This window comes from Lontra canadensis, unplaced genomic scaffold, assembly GCF_010015895.1.
Source record: "Lontra canadensis isolate GAN:19392208 unplaced genomic scaffold, GSC_riverotter_1.0 scaffold46, whole genome shotgun sequence".
Classification (NCBI taxonomy): domain Eukaryota; kingdom Metazoa; phylum Chordata; class Mammalia; order Carnivora; family Mustelidae; genus Lontra; species Lontra canadensis.
Genome location: NW_022631040.1, coordinates 9622091 through 9642891, shown reverse-complemented (window position 1 = coordinate 9642891; position 20801 = coordinate 9622091).

Genomic DNA, 20801 nt, shown 5'->3' with positions numbered 1-20801 from the left:
GAGAGAGGTGAATCAATTTATCAAATGCTGCAGTGGGGATTTCAACAGGAAGGGGGCAGCATGGAATGAGTCACTTTCCCCAAATTCTAATCACTCATTGGTAACACCAGTGTTTGCCTTATTGCATAATAGCTGTATTTACAAGTATTCGTAGTTCTCTATGTTTGACTTTTTTTTTTTTAATCTAATGGCTTTGTTGCTAATAGTACCTTTAAAACCAGCTTGTCTTTTCTTTTTAATCTAAATAAATGCATTTAAATAAGAGAAAGCAAAAGAGAGGTAAAAGACACCCTTGCCCTCTAGGAGCCGACGATGTACCTAGGTTGTCAGTACAGAGATAATGTATGTAGATATGCATCCAGGTAAAGCAAATTGTATAACAAAACAAATTTTATACAATTAGGTGTCATCATTAATGAGCAGGAAGCAAACACTATAGAAATAGAGAAAGTTGAGATTAATATGTTCTCAATTTGTGAGGAGAGTAATCATAGATACTGAGATTTGAGCTGGACATTGCAGATTGGGGACGATTTGGAAAGGTAGAGGAAAGGAATTTTGTCCAATATGTATCTCTGTGCCTCCACTCTGTGCTAAATACATTATGGGCTATTTAGATACTGCAGCATATATCACCTTATTTAAATGTCATAGTAAACATGAAAAAGAGGAACTATTAGCCATAGTTTACATAGGAAGAGATTAGGGCTCAGAGGAGTTAATGGACAAATTCAAGGTCACACAATTTGAAAGTGATCCTCCTTGGGTTCCTGGATTGAATTCCAGTGGGGGTTCCCATATACCCCAAATCAGGCAATTCTCAGACACCAGTGATATGTTCCAGAATTCAACCCAATTCTGACACTATCTACTTAAGATTGCGTCAGATTCCACAGGTTAAGAGCTCAGTCCGGCAAGACGATATCTCCATCCCCCACTTCAGACACCAGTCGCAAGCCCCAAGCTGTTACCTGTGCTTCCAGCCTATGGGCTATAGATTGCACTTTCCAACAACCTTCTCCTTAGATTCTTGAATTTGCCAGAGCAGCTCACAGAAACCAGAAAAATTCTTACTTATGTTTACCAGTTTATGAAAGGATATGAGGAAATAATAGGATGAGGCATAACGAAAAGATGTGGACCGTCCATGCTCTCTCCAGGCATGCCACTCTCCCCAATCTCTATGTGTTCACGAGCCCAGATCTTTGAATCCAGTCCTCTTGGGATTTTATGGAGATTTCATTACACAGAAATGATTGACTAAGTCATTGAGCATTGGTTGATTCAACCTCCAGCCCCTCTCCCTTCTCCAGAAGGGAGGTGGGGATGAGGGACTGCAAGTTCCACTTCTCTAATCACATGGTTGGTCTTCCTGGCAACAAGCCCCCCACCCTTAGGTGGGGTCCGAAAGTCACCCTTATTAATAAAACATAAGACATATTTATTGCTCTCAACACTTAGGTAGGTCCAAAGGCTTGGGGAGATGTGAGCCAGGAACTGTGGAAAAAGACCAAATATACCAGAGATCTAGATTTTGGTCATCTGAACAACCAAAGAGATAGTTCTCATAAATCACAATGTCACAGTGGTAAAACCAGATTTCAAAATAAATGACTGATGACAAAGGCAATGTTTCTTTTGGAGGGAAGAACATTTTAGGCAGGAAGATACAACATAAGTGGGGGCATGAGGTCATGGGTGTGGAATGTGAGGAGCCAATCTTGCTGGGAATGTAAGGTTCTTGAAAAAGTAGCTTATCAACTGTCTCCACAGAATTATGATATACGACCATGATGTATCATTCCACAGAAAGAAAAGGGATGTTTACTCTTAGGAGAGAAGGGAGAACTGGATCCCAGGGATTTCTACACCCAGCTAACTGGATGATTTAAGACTGTGTGATTCTCTTTAGCAGCACTTTACTCTTTAATACAATTGTATTTTTTTTCCCCCTCAATGGCGCTCTTCTTCAACATAATGACTAGCCTACTACAATCATTTTATTATTTCATATGCTGACTGTAACTCAATAGGAAGAAGTAGCTAGGGAAGAGGTCAACAATAACACCGTCAGCCTAATTCTCACCACCCAATCTCAAAGGTAATCTGTAAAAAATGGAAATATCTAGGTTTAACTTTTTAGATTTTTTTATAGGACCTTCAAAATTTTTTGCATGTAACTTTGAGTTTAAAATGATCTATGATTTATTATTCAATTTAGAAAATGTGGAAAGGCATAAAAAATGAAAATTATTCCAAATTCTATTACTCACAGCCAATCACTATTAATTTTCGGCTACTACATCCATTTATCTAAGATCAGGATTTGGCAAATTACTACCAGTGGTCTGTTTTTGTATGACCCTACACATAAGAATGATCTTTACATTTTCAAAGGGTTGTTAGTAAACAAAGATCATGCAACAGAAACCATACCTGTCATTGCAAAGCTTAAGATATTTTCTATCAAGTCTTATACAGAAAAAGTTTGCCAACTCCTGATTTAAGATGATTCCAGATCAAGTTTTTTTAAAATAAAATTGGGACCATCCTGAAGATCACATTTTAAATGTACTTTTGAAGTCAAGAATAGGAGTATATCATAATCATTTTCTGCTGTTTTTCTCAAACACCTTTTTTTGTTGGCTATCTAGAATTCTTTTGTAAGATTCACCATGACTTATTTAGCCAGTCTCTTACTGTTAAATATTTATTAGGTTGTTTCTAATGTTTGCTGTTATAACTCTGAGATAAACATCTTTGTATTGAAATAATTTTAGACATCCTTAAATGTTTCCTTAGGAAAAATCCCTGGATACATAATTGCTGGCTTAGAGGAAATGAAATCTTTTTTTAAGGCTCTTCATTCATATTTCAAAATTACATTCTAGAAAGATTACATCAGTTTAAACTCCAACTGTTCTTTGAGAATGCCACTTCTCCATCCCAACTCCCAGTCCAAGTCCTCACAAACTATGTGTCCTATCTTTAAATTTATAAAGGTCTCTATACACTTCTATCAATTTCATATGAGAAAAATGGTATTTCCTTAATTTCATTGAAACTAGGTTGACATTTTATGTTTAGTGACCATTTATATGGTCCTTCCTCTTTTTGCAAATTTTCATATTTATCCTTTTCTAAAATTACTTTTAAAAATAAATTTTGTATTAATAAAATAAATTTTGTTGTATATGTTATGTTTCCCCTAACTTTCACGGATCCTTTAATATGTTTCAAAATTTAGCATAGTGTAATTTATCAGTTTTTTCCTTATTGTTTCTTCTTTTATTTTTGTGTTAGAAATGCCCTCTAGGGGCGCCTGGGTGGCTCAGTGGGTTAAGCCTCTGCTTTCCAATCAGGTCATGGTCCCAGGGTCCTGGGATGGAGCCCCACATCGGGCTCTCTGCTTAGCAGGGAGCCTGCTTCCCCCTCCCCCTCTACCTGCTCTGTGCCTAGTTGTGATCTCTCTCTGTCAAATAAATAAATAAAAAATAAAATCTTTAAAAAATAAATAAAAGAAATGCCCTTTAAAGCAGATTATTTCATTTTTTATATTTATTCAATCTATATTTATTTTATTTTGCTTTGTAATATGAGGTAAAAATACTCTTTCTCCTCTCTCTTTTTTTAGCACGGGGCGGTTGGGGGGGGTGTCAAGTAATTAATCAATTGTCCCAGAACCTTTCAAAGAATAATCTAGGTATTTTCCGCATTGAAATGATAACCACCAATATTTGAGAACATCTCTGGACTTTGTCTTCTGTGTCATTTCTGTTTGTCTTTACACAAGTTGCATCTCTATGTTAATTAGCACAGCAATGCATTTTTTCTACCCTTAGATTTCTTCCTTCTTATCATTTGAAAAAATATATTCCTCCAAATGAACTTAAAATCATTACATAGGTTTCCCTTTCCTCATAAATTAATGTAGCAGAACTGTTATTTTGCAAGAGTTATTCAGAAATCCTCGTCACAAAAATCTTTTTGTCATGTCCCTCAAAGTAGTTTTGTACCTTAGGTAGGCAGGGAGAAACATAAAAATTTCGCGCCAGTTGACACTGTTGAGAAGGGCATGCTTCTTCCCACTCCATGACATACCCCAGTGTACCGGCTCATGTTAGGGAGGTAGAGTAACTACTGATATAATTGGAAAGAATAAACTGGGGATACCCAACCTAACTCTGTCCTCCTCCATCTGGGGAGCAAGAGGCTCACGGAAGCCGACAATCTCCTCAGTTCCAGCAGGGCTGGGGGGTTTTCTCATCAGGGAGGGCAGGTGGGGAGGGCATGGGGCTGCCGTCACCCAGGCCCCGCTGAGATGGGGCAGGTTAGTCTGCCTGATTCTCTTGTTTAGTTAGCAGGTCCATTTGGGTCAAAATACTGCATATGCTGTATTGCCCATCTTATCCTTTATCACTAATGAAAGTGACATTTTGCTTTTCTTTGCTGACTCTTGTCTTTTTCCTCAACTGGCTCAGAATGCATGGGGCAAGAATACTATTTTTTTTTCATCAGTAGCAGTCTCTTCGCCTTTCTTTTTGTTTAGTTTTGTTTGTTGTCTTTCTCTTACGACAATGGAAACCAAACGGCCATTTGTAAAATCCTTGAAGGAGTGTGCTATATAAGAAATGTGCTATAGTTTTGCAACATCAGCAGAGCCCAATTCCCATAGTTGACACTTTGTGCAGGATAGTAAACACATACTTCTTAATTTGGCTCATCTTCTATGTATTTCTCCCACATTATCCACATTGTTGCTTTAGTGTGTCATATTTGATGCATTATATGGCTCCAGGACAGATTTTAAGTTTGTCTTCCAAATTCACTCTGCAGCAAGAGCCCTTCTTGTTGCATTTCTAGCTCTAGTGATTGCCAGAGAGAATGTTTAGAGAGAGGCTGCATTTATCATTTTTGTTATCATAATTTGAGATAGTTTGCAGAATTTATTTTTCTCTGAAGACAGGGTTTAGAGAAGAGCAGAGCAAAAAAATTAGATTTTATAGTAATGAATGTAGGAAAAGATCTATACATAATCAGACCACAAGTACATTTAGTTCCCTGTTCAGGATAGTTTGTCCCATTTCATGGCAACAAAGAACTACTTGGCAATAACAGAAATATTTTTTCACTGGCTCAAAATTGTGAATTTATTCTGAATGCCAATGTTGATACTCCTCATATCAATACTGTGACTCTATTTCCACACCCAAATTGATGTCACCTTCAGCTTTTTTTGTTCTCCACTTCTTTCCGTGGATTGCTTGAATACAGTGCAGTGTTTCAGTTGGGTATAGCAAAGAAAGATAAAAACTTCCTTTGGTTAGTTAGTTATCATAAATCAATTCTAATATTGACTCAAGATATTGAATATTGAATACTGAATCAAGATATTGATTCAACTAGTTGATTTTTAAAAACCAAGTTCTGAGCAAGATTACTGTACACTTGGCCCTATCTTGCACAGTCAAAGGACTATGTAGACTTCATATTGCCAGTGCTAAACCTCACATACCTTAGCCATGTCTACTCAGCTCAAAAATTCAGTTCATTGAATATTTATTGAAAACTTCCTCTGTGCCATACACCAGGCTGGGCCAGAAACAAATGCACCTTCTCCTTGGTGTCAATCAAGTAAATAGTTACTTTCAAATCAGTTTGATTTGTTAGTATCATAAAAATATTTTTATCTACTTGGGGCTTTTCTTTTTTCCATGACATGCAAATTACAGCTACTTGTCATATTCGCTGATTGTCTGAAGCATTTCTAATTATGTACTGGGCAGACAGCAGATGACAAGGAACATCATGGATCAGCCATTTGGGGATTAAAAGTTTGAGTAAACAACAAAAATTTTTGAAATCTGTACTTTTTAAATTCCAAACAGAAAGTACCATGATTTAGAATACAGATTTCTCAGACTGGGCTTCATTTCCCATCAGGTTTGTATTCTCTGACATAGAGTCATGTGGAAGTCCAGCCAGAAGTGCATATTCACCTTCAGGTCTCAGTTAAAGACCCTGTCTAATGCCGCTGGACAATGAACATGAGAAACCAGGCGGCTGGCAAATTCAGATCCTCCCGCTTTTGGTTACACGTGTGTGCATGCATACACACATTACAGAATAACTATGAAGAAAATAAATTATAATTTAGAGAAGAAACAAAGAAATGTTAAAACAATACAAAGGGCCTTTTAATAAGGCCCTTTATGGGGTACCTGGGTGGCTCAGTTAGTTAAGCGTCCTGCTCTTGGTTTCGGCTCAGGTCATGATCTCAGGGTGGTGAGATCTGGCCCTAGGTAGGGCTCCACGCTTGGTATGGAGTCTGCTTAAGATTCTACCTCTCCCTCCCACTCTGCTCCACCCCACTCTAAAAAAAAAGATCTTTTTAAAATAAAAAGGCCCTTTATGACTCTAAATACCACATAAGCTTTCACAAATGCCTGTTTTCAAACACTGTACAATTATCTGGTAAGCACAAACTATATGACTCATCATGTAGCAAGTACTATCACTTTTTAACTCTTTCCTAGAAAAGGGGGAAACAATAGCTCCATTCATTTTTTTCTCAGCACTTAACGTGGTACTTACTATGTGCCAGATTGCATGGAAAGTGCTGCAAATAGAAAGTAAAATCGGGTTTCTTGCCTTGGGGGCTAACAGTCTGTTTGGAAAGACAGACATCTAAATTCACAAAAACAGTTTTACATAATTGGTGCTCTAAATATGGCTACTAGTGGCAGTGTAAATTTAATACATTGTATATTTTGCCTTAAAAATCATAAAATATAATGGTGGTTGCCAGACGGGCAAGTGGGTGGGGGATTCGGTGAAATAGATAAAGGGAGTTAATAGTACATTTATCGTGATAAGCACTGAGTAAGGTATAGAATTGATGAGTCGCTATATTATATACCTGAAACTAACATAACACTGCATGTTAATCATAATGGAATTAAAAAAAATACATAATTTTTAAAAAATCATCAAAAATGACAAATCAAAAAACCAGTCAGGAGAAAGTAATTGTTGCGAATTTTGTGAATTCTCATGTATCATGGAATCTTCTCAATGGGAAGATTGTTCCTCTTTAGTTTTGTGTTCCCCGAGGATCCCTAAAATGGTTGAAAATGGATAAATACCTTATTTATGCTCTTGTATATGAGATCTTGGGCTTTCTATTACCACAAAGAGCTTATCTTTACTGAGCAATGACTATGTAAAAGCCTCTATGTAGGTCTTATGTTATTTAGGCCTCATAGCAACCCCCAAATTCTACAAATAGCAGGATTTTCCAGATGAGGTGCCCAAGACTTGAAGAGGTTGAGCAACTTGTCCAGGATTTCACAACCAGTTAATGGCAAAGCAAGTATTTGAACCATGGTCAGCCTTAGTCCAAAACCCTTCTCTTAACCTCCAGATTGATGGCCTTCTATTTTGCATAGACGTTTCCATCAACTTTTCTGCCTTCCTAAGGAATGAGTGGAAAAGTCCAAATAAAAGGAAGGAAGTACACAGGTTTTGTGGGTAATTCAGGACTTTAGAAGCTATTGAAATTATAGAGAACTGTTAAAGGACATACAAGTCAGGGGCCTCCATGAATGTGCATCTTTGTGGGAATCGATTTGTTATTGTACTGAAATACACTTTATTCCCCAGCCCAATGAAGCAAGAGTTCGATCAGTGATTCCCGCTTCTCTTTAGCAATGTCTTCCCACCCTTGCTTTGAGGAAAGCAGTGAGGGGGAGACCTTCAAAAACTGGCTGGTTCAAAGTGAGGAATCTGATGGGAAACTTCAGTCCTCTGAAATGGATCGTTTCTTATAATACCCAAGACAGTGTACAGGATGAAAATGAGTCTGGCTGGGGAGCCTATTTATAAAGTAAAGCTTCTGATAAAAATGTATCTTGCAGCACATCTGGTTTGATTTAGCAAAGTGCATAGAAAAAGTGTATTTGCCTTCGAAGTCTCATCCTTAGGGGTTTGGGCATACTGAATTATCCGTGAATATTATCTAGGCATGAATAATACAGTGTTCTTGCCTTTATTAGCTACCTAAATCTCTAGTCATGAGCATTTATTTTTGATGTGTCATGTTACTTTTCTGATGAGTCATGTTACATTACGTGCTCTTTGGCAGGGAAGAGGCATGTCATTTTGCTGAAATGAGTTACAGCCGGACACTGAAACAATGCATAAAATAAAGTACCTCGTCAGAAAAATCACCTGATCAATAGGCCTAAAATACCAAAGAGCTACAATAAAAGGCACAGAATGCTCACACCATGAGTGAGCCAACAGCCCTTGTCCAGTATACACTTCATTTTGCAGTCTCTTTCAGGAATGGAAAGGAGCACCAAGTTTTCAGTTTCTAATATAATTTTTCAACACATCACCCTAATTTAAAACAATAAATCACTTCCTTAGTCTCAAAAGCCCAACAATGTGCTATATATACTGAAAAGGACCCAGCTTAGAGTCAGGAAAATTTGAGTTCAAAAATCCAGTTAGTCTTTTTACTACTTCTGACTCAGCCAAGTTAGTTACGTTCTCCCAGCTTCTGTATCCTTCTATGTAAAACTTTGCAGAGGGATTGTGTGTTTTGAAAGAGAAAACAGATGTGGGATGCTTTGTACAATATCTGTGGAGTCTGTGAATAAGTGGGAGGCACTTTTCCACAGGTGTCTTGTTACCCTGCCTTTCACAGATACATAAGCAGGATGCCTCTCTCCATGCATTGTATTTACTCAATTCCACGAACATTTTATTTCTCTTTTTAAGAGTACCCATCATGAAATGGTGTGAAAAAAAAATGGCACGGTATATGAACTATGAATTAGAACTACTGATCATGTATGTCCATGAATGAGTCATTTGATCTGTCTGGAGTTCCATTTCTTTATAAAATGTGGGAACTGGAAATCATCCCAAAATTTCCTTCCAGCTCCAACTTGCCTATGATCTTATGATTCAAACGTTCAGGAGAGGTAAGACCAGCTCAAGGAAGTGTTGGGTCCCTGATTATTCCATTAAATACCAATATAAGCAGGTTAATAGCCAGTTTGTGAAACAAGCCTATTGGATGAGAGATTTCTGTGGTCAGAAGTCTTAATTGGTTGGGCAAACAGACGGGGCATACAGCAAGGGTATCAATGAGTGGTCAAAGAGAAATTGTTCCATAACTGATTGTGAATCCTCGTCAGTACGGAGACTCTTATGGGCATGCTGAAAAGGAAGACATGTGGGGCTCCTGAGTGACTCAGTCAGTTGGGTGCCCTATTCATCGTTTTGGCTCAGGTCATGATCTTATGGATCATAAGATCAAGCCCCAAGATAGGGAGTCTGCTTGGGACTCATGCCCTCTGCCCCTCCCCCTGCTTGCTTTCTCTCTCTTTCTCTCTGTCAAATAAATAAATCTTCAAGGAAGAAAAGGAAGTCAAGTTCTTCTATAGACAAGCTGAAGTTATCTATAATGATGGCTAACTGATATTTATCACAAAAGCTTGATATAAATGACATGAAATGCTAAAAGTTAAGACGATTATTGATCATAGGGTCTACTCTTTTATCATTATAATCAACAATAATCATCATTATTTGGTAAGCATCAACAGTTTTCAATATTGAACATATGTTATGACCGGCATGTTCACCAAAGACAGAGACTATTCTTTAAGGTCAAGTACTTACTCCACAGAGACCATGAACATTGATATCCAAGAGGGATCACATTTTCTGAAATGTTCGATCTGCATGGGATTGGGAAACGTGAGGGGAGATGCAGTACTATCGAAACACTGTGTGGGTGGTAGAAGCCTAAAGCCCTTGAGGACCTCCTTCAGTGTCAGCACTGGAGACATGGTGACTTGCTAATAGGTACTTACAATCTTGGTAATAATGTACTAGCAGCACTCTGGAAACCTACTCTTATTTGTAAAAATAAGGGATAGTAAGTGTGTCAACTTTATAAAATTGCTATGAGGATTAAACAAGATACAGCTCTGCACATAAAAAGTACTCAATCCGTCTAAGCTATTGTTAGTAGTAATGATAATATACTACGGGAGGAGTACTTGGAAACTTTTATAAATCAAAGTTCCCCTAGATCTTTTATAAGCTTTTATAAATCAAAGTTCCCCTAGATCTTTTATAAACTTTTATAAATCAAAGTTCCCCTAGATCTCCCCTAGATCTTTTAAGGGATATCTAGAGGTCTCCTAGATCTCGTATCTAGGAGTCTAAGATATTTGTAAACCTTCAACCACAGTAGGTTTTTTTTTCTTTGATAGATATTAAACTAAGGATACAAAGCAATGATGTCTCTCAAGAAGATTCTTTGTATACTCTAGAATTAAGACTGTTTTTAATGATTACAAGTTCCTACAGTTCTGTTTTGAGAACTCACAGATTGGAAAGCGGTGGAGTAAGGGCAGATTATGATACTCAAAACTGTGGGAGCAATAAATTACATGCAGAAATTCCTTAGGATGCAGGATATGAATTATAGTGCAGGAAGGAGCAGGACTTCTAAGTGGACTTCTTAAGTTTAAGACCCAGGGATGCGCTGAACCGTAACCAAGGAATTACCTCAAGAAGGGGCCATCCTTTGCTTGTTTCTGTGATTAAACCAAGGAAAGCAACCAAGTAAGGAAACGGGATGTCCTTTCATATTAAAACATCACTGATCCTGGCAGAGAGCCATATAATGTAAGGATTTTTCTCTTACATACACTTTCTGAACTGTTAATTTACCACAGAGGATTTGCTTCTGAAAATTCCTGTAAAACTAATAATCCATTAGGAAATTTTTCAAGCTTCAGAATAAAAAAAGTTGTTTTACATCTGTCTTGAGAGTTGGAAAAAATGTTTATAGGATATTTGCTTCTTAAACAATCACTTTAGGAATTTCATGTCATTTGGTAATAATAGAGATAAAACTATTATTCACAGTTTGAATCAGGGATCAAATAGCAGAAAAACATGAATAAAATTTCAGTTGAGTCTGCATGGATGGTAATGAGTGAAGAAATAACTGAATTTGAATCAACTGAAACTGAATTTAAAGATAAGAGAGTTCTTTCTTGAAGTGACTTTTTATATATACATACAAATTTCATGGTTCCCTTAGGTGCTAATTTTGTTACTTGTAAAATTCTGTCTTTCTCACTTTTCTTCAGGATTGAACGAGGCACCTTACAAGAGATTAGTAAAGGCATCCACAAACATTTCATTACTTTGTCTTATTTGGTTTTGACTGCTTCAATTCCATCACCCTGCTTCTCCTTTTCTGGCTCTTCTGGACATGATAAAGCTTCTCTGGGAGTCACAGAAGCAAAGATATTCTCAACACTGCTCTTGAGGAGAGAAACAAAATTCTCTCCTCTGTGTACTCAGCAGTGTTTCCCTTCAAGGACCACAAAATCAGTCTCTATCCAGTGCCACTCAGAGAGATACACTTTTTTAATCCTTTAAGTGTCAACAGACAAATGGTTGTATGCTATTAAGTGTGTGTTAGGTTGGACATTCTCTTTCATAAAATTCTAAGTCTATCATAAATGTTATATCTTTGGGGAGGATAAGTTGGGGTACACTAGAGGAGTTCCTTCACAGACATGAAATCACTGAGAATTTTAGGGATAGTTTTTCATTGTTTTGAAATGGTCCAGTGGTTTTCTAGGGAGTCAGATACCCTAGACCAGAGCCTACTCTATTCCTGGTAAGATTCTATAGTAGAAAACCTAATCCTAAAATACCACCTGATATCTTTTTAATTTCTAGGAGGTCCTAGAGTTTCTTCGTTGACCTACGCACAACTTTCCCTTTATTGAATTAATACAATTCATGGCTTCAAACACAAGACAGGGTCAGCCTTTCTCAAGGAAACTGAACTCTGACCTTCAGAATGAGATTTTCAGAGCCCATAACAGAGATAATGATCTGAAAACTCAAAGGACATTTGGTTTGTAAGAGTCACGTTTATGAGAAAGACACATTTTAAGGGAATCTAAAAACTTGGTCTGCCTGGGTGTTATTTTAAAACTGAGGCTAAGACTCTTTGGTCTATTAGTTCGATGTTCTTTCTGTGCTCATTGTTGAAGTTCAAGGAATGGGCTGAGGGAATCAGGTGGAACAAGGCAGAGGAATCGTTGGATTTCCTTTAGCTCAAAGCAGTGGACTGGAATATGGGCAGATGTAGGGCTTTAGAAGAAGATGAGGCTAAGTAGGGAGGCAGAAGTCAGATGGTAAAGTGTCCTTCATGACATCCTAAGGAATTTTGATTTGATTCCAAAGGCTAATAGTGATCCACTGAAAGCCTTAATGCTGAGTAACATAGCTGGTTTTCTTTTAGCAAGATTTCTCTGGCAGGGGTGAGGATAATTTATTGAGAGGTGGGTTTTGAGTTACAGTGCTGGGAAGTTAGGAGGGGCAGTAATCCAGAGAGGCACAAAGAGGGCTTATATTAAGACAATGGGAGCAGAGAGGAAAATTTCAAGACAGATTATTTAGGTATAAATTTTCTGAGGCCCCTTGACGGAAGATGTAGGGTAAAGAAGGAACAGGAGGTTCATGAACTGACTCCCATGTTTCTATCTCAAATAGTGGCTGTCCCATTCATGGAGCAGTGGAATTGAGGGAAGACAATGATGTTGGCACTGTGGAGTGGGGTTGAAGATAGTATGAATTTGGGACATTTTAAGTTTGAGGAGGTGGAAGGAGCTGACCATTTCCATTTGAGAATCCAAACTTGATAGCAGGTAATGCCAGCCCACTCTGATTCAATACTGTTTCTAGAGGAGACATCACCATCATCTTTTCAACCAGTATAGAATGGCACACGTTTGTTAAAGTGCTTTGAATTTGTTTGGGACACAGGAATCAGGTAAATATGTCCAATACAATTTCATTCTAGATCTGTGATTCACTGTAAGCCATTCTAAGTTAGGAAAAAATGGATTTATGTACTTTTCAAGCATAAAAATTATCTTTGTATGACCAGCCTTCATTCTCTTGATTGAGTTCTTAGGGAGGAGTTTTGAATTGGCTTCAAGATCTCATTTAACTCACTTTATAGGTGAGGAACCTCAGTGCTCCACCACACCTGCTCCCGGAGGGCATTCTTTAGTTAGGAATTCATATTTTCCTCTTACCTATGGCTTACCTATTTTTCATCTCTAGTTCTTACTGAATTACCTATCTTCTTCATTCTTTCCTTTTTCCTTCCCTCAATACTTCTTTTAAGCATCCTAGATAACAAGTTCTCACCCAGTGAAAAGTTAGATGATGACAATACATGTCAGTAATGTTTGATATCTTTATATTGAAAATATGTGTTCTCTTCAGGTTATCCTGAGCAAATACCACACTCGATATCCCTCAAAAATGACATGAGGACCCTCCTTAACCTTTTATTTGTTATAGGAATTCTTGCTCATTGAAAGAGCCTGATGAGTGTTTTTATGTCTACAACATGGTGTTGAAGTTGAGTCTGGATGATGTATAGCAGTACTGATATATTTTTTATGCTTCATGTACTAAATTTTTAAAAAGTTACACCTGCAGATTTTTATCTGTGTTCCATCAGCATAAACGCTCCAGGATCAGCACTTTTCAGTTCTCCCATGAAAAGTGATGAGGTCTTGCAAGGGCTAGGGTCATATGATCTGTCTCAGTGCTGTCTTAAACGGTGCCAGAAGCGAGGGCATAAAGTGAGAGCTATTTTGGCCACACTTTATTGAATTCCCTCTCCAGATGCTCTACATATTTCACAGCAGAATTAGCAACAGCGATCACTGTGGAAGATCATAAATGTCCCAACTCCTCTCTCAATCCCCAAACCGGTTCACAGCTACTCCTAGCTGAAGATGATGACAAACTTATTCCATCCACCTGACAGTGCAGAAAGGCCATGTGCTTGAGGGCTGCGGGGTTCCAAGGGGATAGGAGGGAGGCTAAGGGGAGCATCCTGGGAGGATAAGAAGTCTGGCTTTGAAGTTTGAGACTTTTCCTTGCTCAACATTCTGTGGGTTTTATAGTACCTAAGAGGGCAGGCAATAACCCTCCGCCATGCTTCCTACCTTGAGTTCCAAGCTGGACTTGTCATTTTCATTCCAAACTCACATAATCTTCCCGCAATCTTTTGCATCCAGATCTGTTTTAGCAGATAATTTGCATAGCCAAACATTTCTTGCAAACTGTCTCTGGGGTGAGTTTACCTGGGAATCTCAACGGTGTCATCAGAAATAAAGTGACCAGGATTTTAGTTTTCATTTAAAATGGAGATCTAGCTCAGCAGTTCCGTCAAAGTGATGTTAATGCACGATCATATTCGTGAGAGCCCCTGCCTTGTGGGAGAGCATATTTAGAAGTTTTCCTTTCCGTGTAGCTATTTAAGGTGCGCGGATCAGTCTCCTTAGCATGGCATCCCCTCCAATATAGAAGATGACTGTCAGCAAATATGTGGCAAAGTCAAACGGAATCTTTTACGCAACAAGGTGGAAATGAAGTTCACAGCTCAACCTTGGGGCCCTGCGAGAGTTCTTATTCTTGGTTATCTGTGTGGTCAACATGACCTAGTGATAACTTTCAGATATATTTCTCAAATATTTATTTTCCCGATCAAGCTCCATGAAAACACTAAGTGAGGCCACTCTCCATCTCCACACCCATCAATAATTTTGGACCTCTAGTACATGGCTTGTCTCTCTAGCATCTCCCCTCTGGAGAAACAGAAATGCCAGGAGATTCATTTATGGGAGTGATGTATGAATTTTAGGACATGTATTTTTTTAAATCCTATGTTTCCTTATTTTCATTGTTAGTGTCTTGGTGCTTAGGCTTTGGAATTAGACTATAATTTTCAGGCCAAAAAACGTCAGATTCTCTACTTATCTTAAGTAGCATTCACTAATTTTCCCCAATTTTGGGGGTGTTATTTGACCATCAAATCTTGGACCATAAGCCTGAAGAAAACTGTCACATGAGAAAGTAGTTTTGAGAAGTTCACACAATAATTTCAGCTCCCCACCTGCTCGATCCAGTTGGTGATTGCTAGAAATGAATTGATGGGAGAACAGCCACATTACCAGGTTCAAGTTGATTTGAATCTCATTGCTTCCCATCTTATTTTGGTTTATTTATTTAAAGGTTCAACCCACAGGCTTTGTTCAATTTATAGGGGAAACATGTTCTGCCATTCTTAAATGTCTATAAGAAAAATCATAGATTCTTTGGCCTGGCAGTTATCTTGAGAAATTGCCTTCAAACCAAAACATACCTGTATCAACCTACATGTTTGTACTTTAAGCCTGGAGAAAGGACAATTTCACAGCAGCGCCCAATGCCTAGTCTATGGCCCCTTTTCTAGATCCAGAAAGGATCTTCTCTTCTCTCCTTTAAGGCTTTTGCTTCACATTCAGCACCCAAAATGTGTGTGTGTGTGTGTGTGTGCATGCACGCGTGTGTGTGCACGTGTGCTCCAGCGTGCATGTGTGGGCACACCTACCTTCACCAACCCTCTATGGTTAGTGCCCACTTCCTGTAATTTCCTGCCTTACAGAAACCCTCGTATTCATCATGTACTTGACGGGCAGTTGAAAACACATCCTGGGCTTCTCATCCAGCTCTCTCCTCTGGCCAGGGTTGTGAGGATGTTAATGGCGAACGGTGGGGGTGGAGTGAAGCCCCTGTTATCATGCAAGCAATTGCTAACTGTGGACCTCTGACTTGGTAATTTGTTCTTTATGGACTCGCCTGGAGCCAATAAGCAAAATCAATAGTCTCTGCTGAAAAGTAAGCAAGTGCCAGTGTGTTGTGTGACAGGTGAAGATACATGTGCTTACCAGGGGTCAGGGGGCCACAGCAAATTTCTCTCTGACTTCTTTTCAAAAAGCTCAATCCCATTTAGGGAGCATTCGTCATTGGAAAACGTTGCAGCTGGGAATACGAAAGGCGGCTGCTCCTCTTTTCTCATTTAACGATGTTTGTTTTCAACAACCTGTTCAATAATGTCACTGAGAAGAAATTATGTGAGAAGAATAAAGTGCTTAGAGTCTATTTATTTATTCATTCATTCATTTCTGTAGAATAACACTAGCTGTTGCTTTCTCATGTATATTCATACAGCGGCGGTTGTCCAAACATTTGTTTGTTCTATTCCTTCCCCAGAAATAGGTAAGTCTCTTTCTATTGCCATGGAATTGATTACCTGTAGTTTAAGTCAGAGGGAAGGTTATATGAGCTGGATGGGAGACATACATATCTCTAAGCCAACATTATGGTAGGGTGTAAATCACCCCAATAATCTGGCTTCTGATAAGATGCCAAGAACCTTTTCTGTTTTCTCCTCAGAACCATCAGACATGAGGCAATTTTGGAGAAGGATATAAAATCAAAGACTAATGAGCGCAAGTGGATTCAAAAGAACTAAAATAAAATGGGCTTTTAATCTTTGATATTTTGTCATGGCATTTCTCTGTTTGGTTTCTCATACTCCCATTTGTTTGACTGATTAGCTCAGAAAACAGAGTTTCACTCTCAAGCGGGATTTCTTAACCTGGTATTAAATCGAAACAAGTAAATAAACGGGATTTTCTTCTCCTTTTCCTATTCAGGGCATTTTGCAGAACCCGCTAAAGACTGTGAACCTACAAATCTCACAGTAACCTAGCGGGGTGGTCAAAGGAAGAGAGACACTGAACAACAGCCCCAGGGCAGCCCACTCTCAGGGTCTAAGAACATGGTTTCCTGGGGACTGCTGCCTGCTCCTTTGCCTAGGAAATCCTTCTGAAGGAAAAATTCAATTTAAGACATGTTTATGTAGACTCCAGCTTGACTTTGGTGGTTTTTGTGGTTCATAGTAGTAAATTTGATTGTGTTTTTCTTTGACAACCCATCAGTCCATATTTTGGCAGTGTGTCACGCTGAGGACAAACATAGATGCATTAGGAATCAAGATGGCGTAGCTACTGCTGAAAACAGCATGGAGGTTCCTCAAAAAAATAAACATAGAATTACCATGTGATCCAATAATCTCTCTCCTGGGTATTTACCCAAAGAATATGAAAATACTAATTCAAAAAGATTTGTGCACCCCTATGTTTATTGCAGCATTATTTACAATAGCCAAATTATGGAAGCAGCCCAAGTATCCATGGGTAAATGGATGAATAAAGAAGATGTGATAAACACACACACACACACACACATGCACACCATGGAATATTACTGAGCCATAAAAAGAATGAAATCTAACCATTTACAAGAGCATGGATGTATCTAGAGCATATAATATTAAGTAAAATAAATCAGTCAGAGAAAGACATATACAATTTCACTAATATGTGGAATTTAAGAAGGAAAGCAAAGGAATAGGGAAAAAAGACAAGCAAAAAATAGACTCTGCTGGTTAATAGAGGGGAGGTGGGTGGGGGGATGGATGAAACAGGTGGAGGGGATTAAGAATGTATTTATGGGAGCACCTGGGTGGCTCAGTCGCTTAGGCATCAGCCCCAGTCATGATCTCAGGGTTCAGGATTGTGAGATTGAGCCCCACATCAGGCCCCATGCTGGGCAGAGCAGCTTGCTTAAGATTCTCTCTCTCCTTCTCTCTCTGCCCTTCCCCACCTCTTTTTCTTTTCTTTTAAAAAATATTTTATTTATTTATTTGACAGACAGAGATCACAAGTAGACAGAGAGAGTGAGGGGAAGCAGGCTCCCTGCTGAGCAGAGAGCCTGACAGAGGGCTCGATCCCAGGACCCTGAGATCATGATCTGAGCCAAAGGCAGAGACTTAACCCACTTAACACCATCCAGGTGCCCCACCTTCCCCACCTCTTAAAAGAAAAAAGAGTACACTTATGATGAACCCTGAGCAATGTATAAAATTATTGAATCACTATATTGTACATCAGAAACTAATAAAACAGTATATGTTAATCATAGTGGAATTAATTTTTTTTAATTTTTAAAAAAAGAATCAATATAAAAACTAACATGATAACCAGCAAGAGGTGTTTTAATGGTGCCATGAGGTGCTTTGAAATCCTCTGAGGAATCAAAATTCTATGGCATCAGAATTGATACTCAATAAGATTCAGGGTATCCCCTTACATGAACTTATTGCAATGAAAATTCCTCCCTGCCAAAAGGATATATAAAACCCAGTTAATACCCTGCTTTTCTCATTTTTTTAAAAGATTTTTTTATTTATTTGACAGAGAGATCACAAGTAGGTAGAGAGACAAGCAGAGAGAGAGGGAGAAACAAGCTCCCCACTGAGCAGAGAACCTGATTCGGGGCTCGATCCCAGGACCCCGAGATCATGACCTAAGCGGAAGGCAGAGGCTTAACCTACTGAGCCTCTCATGTTATATTTTAACATCATGGAATTTCAGCGTGCAGAAGTTGATTGGGCCTCATAAATTTCTCTCTAAGTATAGTGTAAATTCCTGGAGAGTGGAGACTGTGTCTTACAGTTCTTTGTATCCCCTTAAATTTCAGCTACCGATTCAGTCTTCTATGAGCAAAAGCTGAACCTGGGGGCACCGGGGTGGCTAAGTCAGTTAACCATCCAACTCTTGATTTTGGCTCAGGTCATGATCTCAGGGTTGGGAGATCAAGCCCTGGGTTGGGCTCCATGCTGGGCATGGATCCTTCTTGGGATTCTCTCTCTCCCTCTCCCCATGCCCCTCCTCTCTTCCTTCCCTCTCTAAAAAAATTTGAATCTGAATTTGAGACTGACATACATACAAGTGCCTACAAGTAAATATGTATATGAATACATAAAGCTATATTAAAGTAAGATAAGTTGTTTTTGAATGAAAGGTATATACACAAGCTCCATTTTCATTAGCACATTAGCACATTTATTTTGTGTCTATGTTTATACTATAATAATAAGAAATGGTACAGAAGTCTTTCCTCTAAGGGAATTCAGTATCTGTGCCAACAACATTCCCCACCACACTGCCATGAAGTAATTATGAAGGGATGGATATCCTTCTCACCTAAAGATACGTAAACTGCCAGAGAGAATGTAAAGTTACACTGTCCAGTGTGGTGGCTACATGTGGCCACTGAGCACTGGAAATGTGGCTAGTCAAAATTGATACATGATTCGAGTGTAAAATGCACACCCAAGTTTGAAGACACTAAAAAAAAGTGAAATATTGCATTCATTATTATTGTATCGACTAGATGTTGAAATGACAATATTTTTGATATGTTGAATTAAATAAAATATGTTATTGAAATCAATTTCATCTGTTTTCTTTAATGTCTTTAAATAGGGCTGCTAGAAAATTTAAGGTCTCCCTTATGGCTCACATTATATTTCTACTGGACAGAGCGGATAAAGGAGCAACTACCCAAGTCTACGTGGGTTGACAGAACCACGTCACTAGAGCCACTTACCCATTTCTATCAGTATCACTTCCTGTTTATATAGGCTATAAGACTGTCACATTTTTTTGGGTACAAAAAAAGACATCTAAATGAGTAACAACATATGGTTAGCTATTTTACTTTCATTATGCTTGTAACAAAATAAATTTCTAAATCAAACTAAAAGCTTGTTTGATTTGGTGTTCAGAGTTTTGAAAAAAAAATAGATTCACATGAGCAATCTGCAGCCTTATTTATTGATAGATAGGCACCATCTGCAAGTTTTTCTCAGAATTATAGTATGCACTTACCTATTTGCTATCCTTCTCCTCCTCTGGCCTCTGTGTTGTTACTTCCTGATTAACCCCAACATCACTCTTGCCTCAGGGTCACTCCAAATGCTCTAAGACCATGTTGTCACATTTGTACATGGTCACAGCTCAGAAGCTGGGATGTAGCTTGATCATTGATCATTGATGATCAATGACATCATAAGTCATAGGGCACGGTTTAACTGATATTTTTTTTCTTTCTCAGAGATAGGCAAAATAATGCTCCTACCATAATGAGGTGTTTTTATATCTGATGAAATGTGGTGACTCACACAGAGAAACTGTAAATTACTCCTTTCAGAGCCCTGCCCCAAACACACTGAACCCTCATGTTTGGGTGGTGCAGCTTGGTGATCTGCTCTTGTTGAACACTTGGTGATTCTGATATAGTCCTCTGACCACCACCTCAAGGAAACACTAATCTCAAGTCCTATTTACCCCCAGAGTAATGATGTCAATTCAATTCATCCACAAAACAACCAGTGAACAAGAACAATTTTTACTTAGTACCAACATCTGGCACTGAGGTCAGGTCATAAGAAATAGGTAAGACCATCCATTTTCCAAGAAGTTGATAACTTGCCCTTCACAATGTGTCGAGATATTTTAAGTTACAGATTTTTAAGATTTTTAAGATTATTAAGATATTTAAGATACAATGTTTTCGAGATATTTAAGATATTTTAACATTTTCCCAAAGTTCAAAAATTGTATCCCTCCTGTCTAATCAGACAATCAGAAGGGAAGGAATGTCCATGGAGGATTTGGCCTCTGCCTTTGTAAGAGACAGGGCTGTCTACTGACCTCTCTAGAGGATCAAGTGTCTTGTGGTGAGAAGTGGAGACTTCAGAACCAGGCCCACCACAGTGATGTAATTTGAACATTAGATCTCAAGCTACACGGGAGGTCATGAGTTCCCACATTTGACTTAATTAAGACTTCAGTGGTTATAAGAACCAAAGCCTCTCCTTAATTCCATACCAACTGAGGACAGCAATTTCAGTCACCTTTATGATGTTGACCCAAATTTAAAAAAAAAAAAAAGGAAGAAAGAAAGAGAGAGAGAGAGAGAGAAAGAAAGAAAGA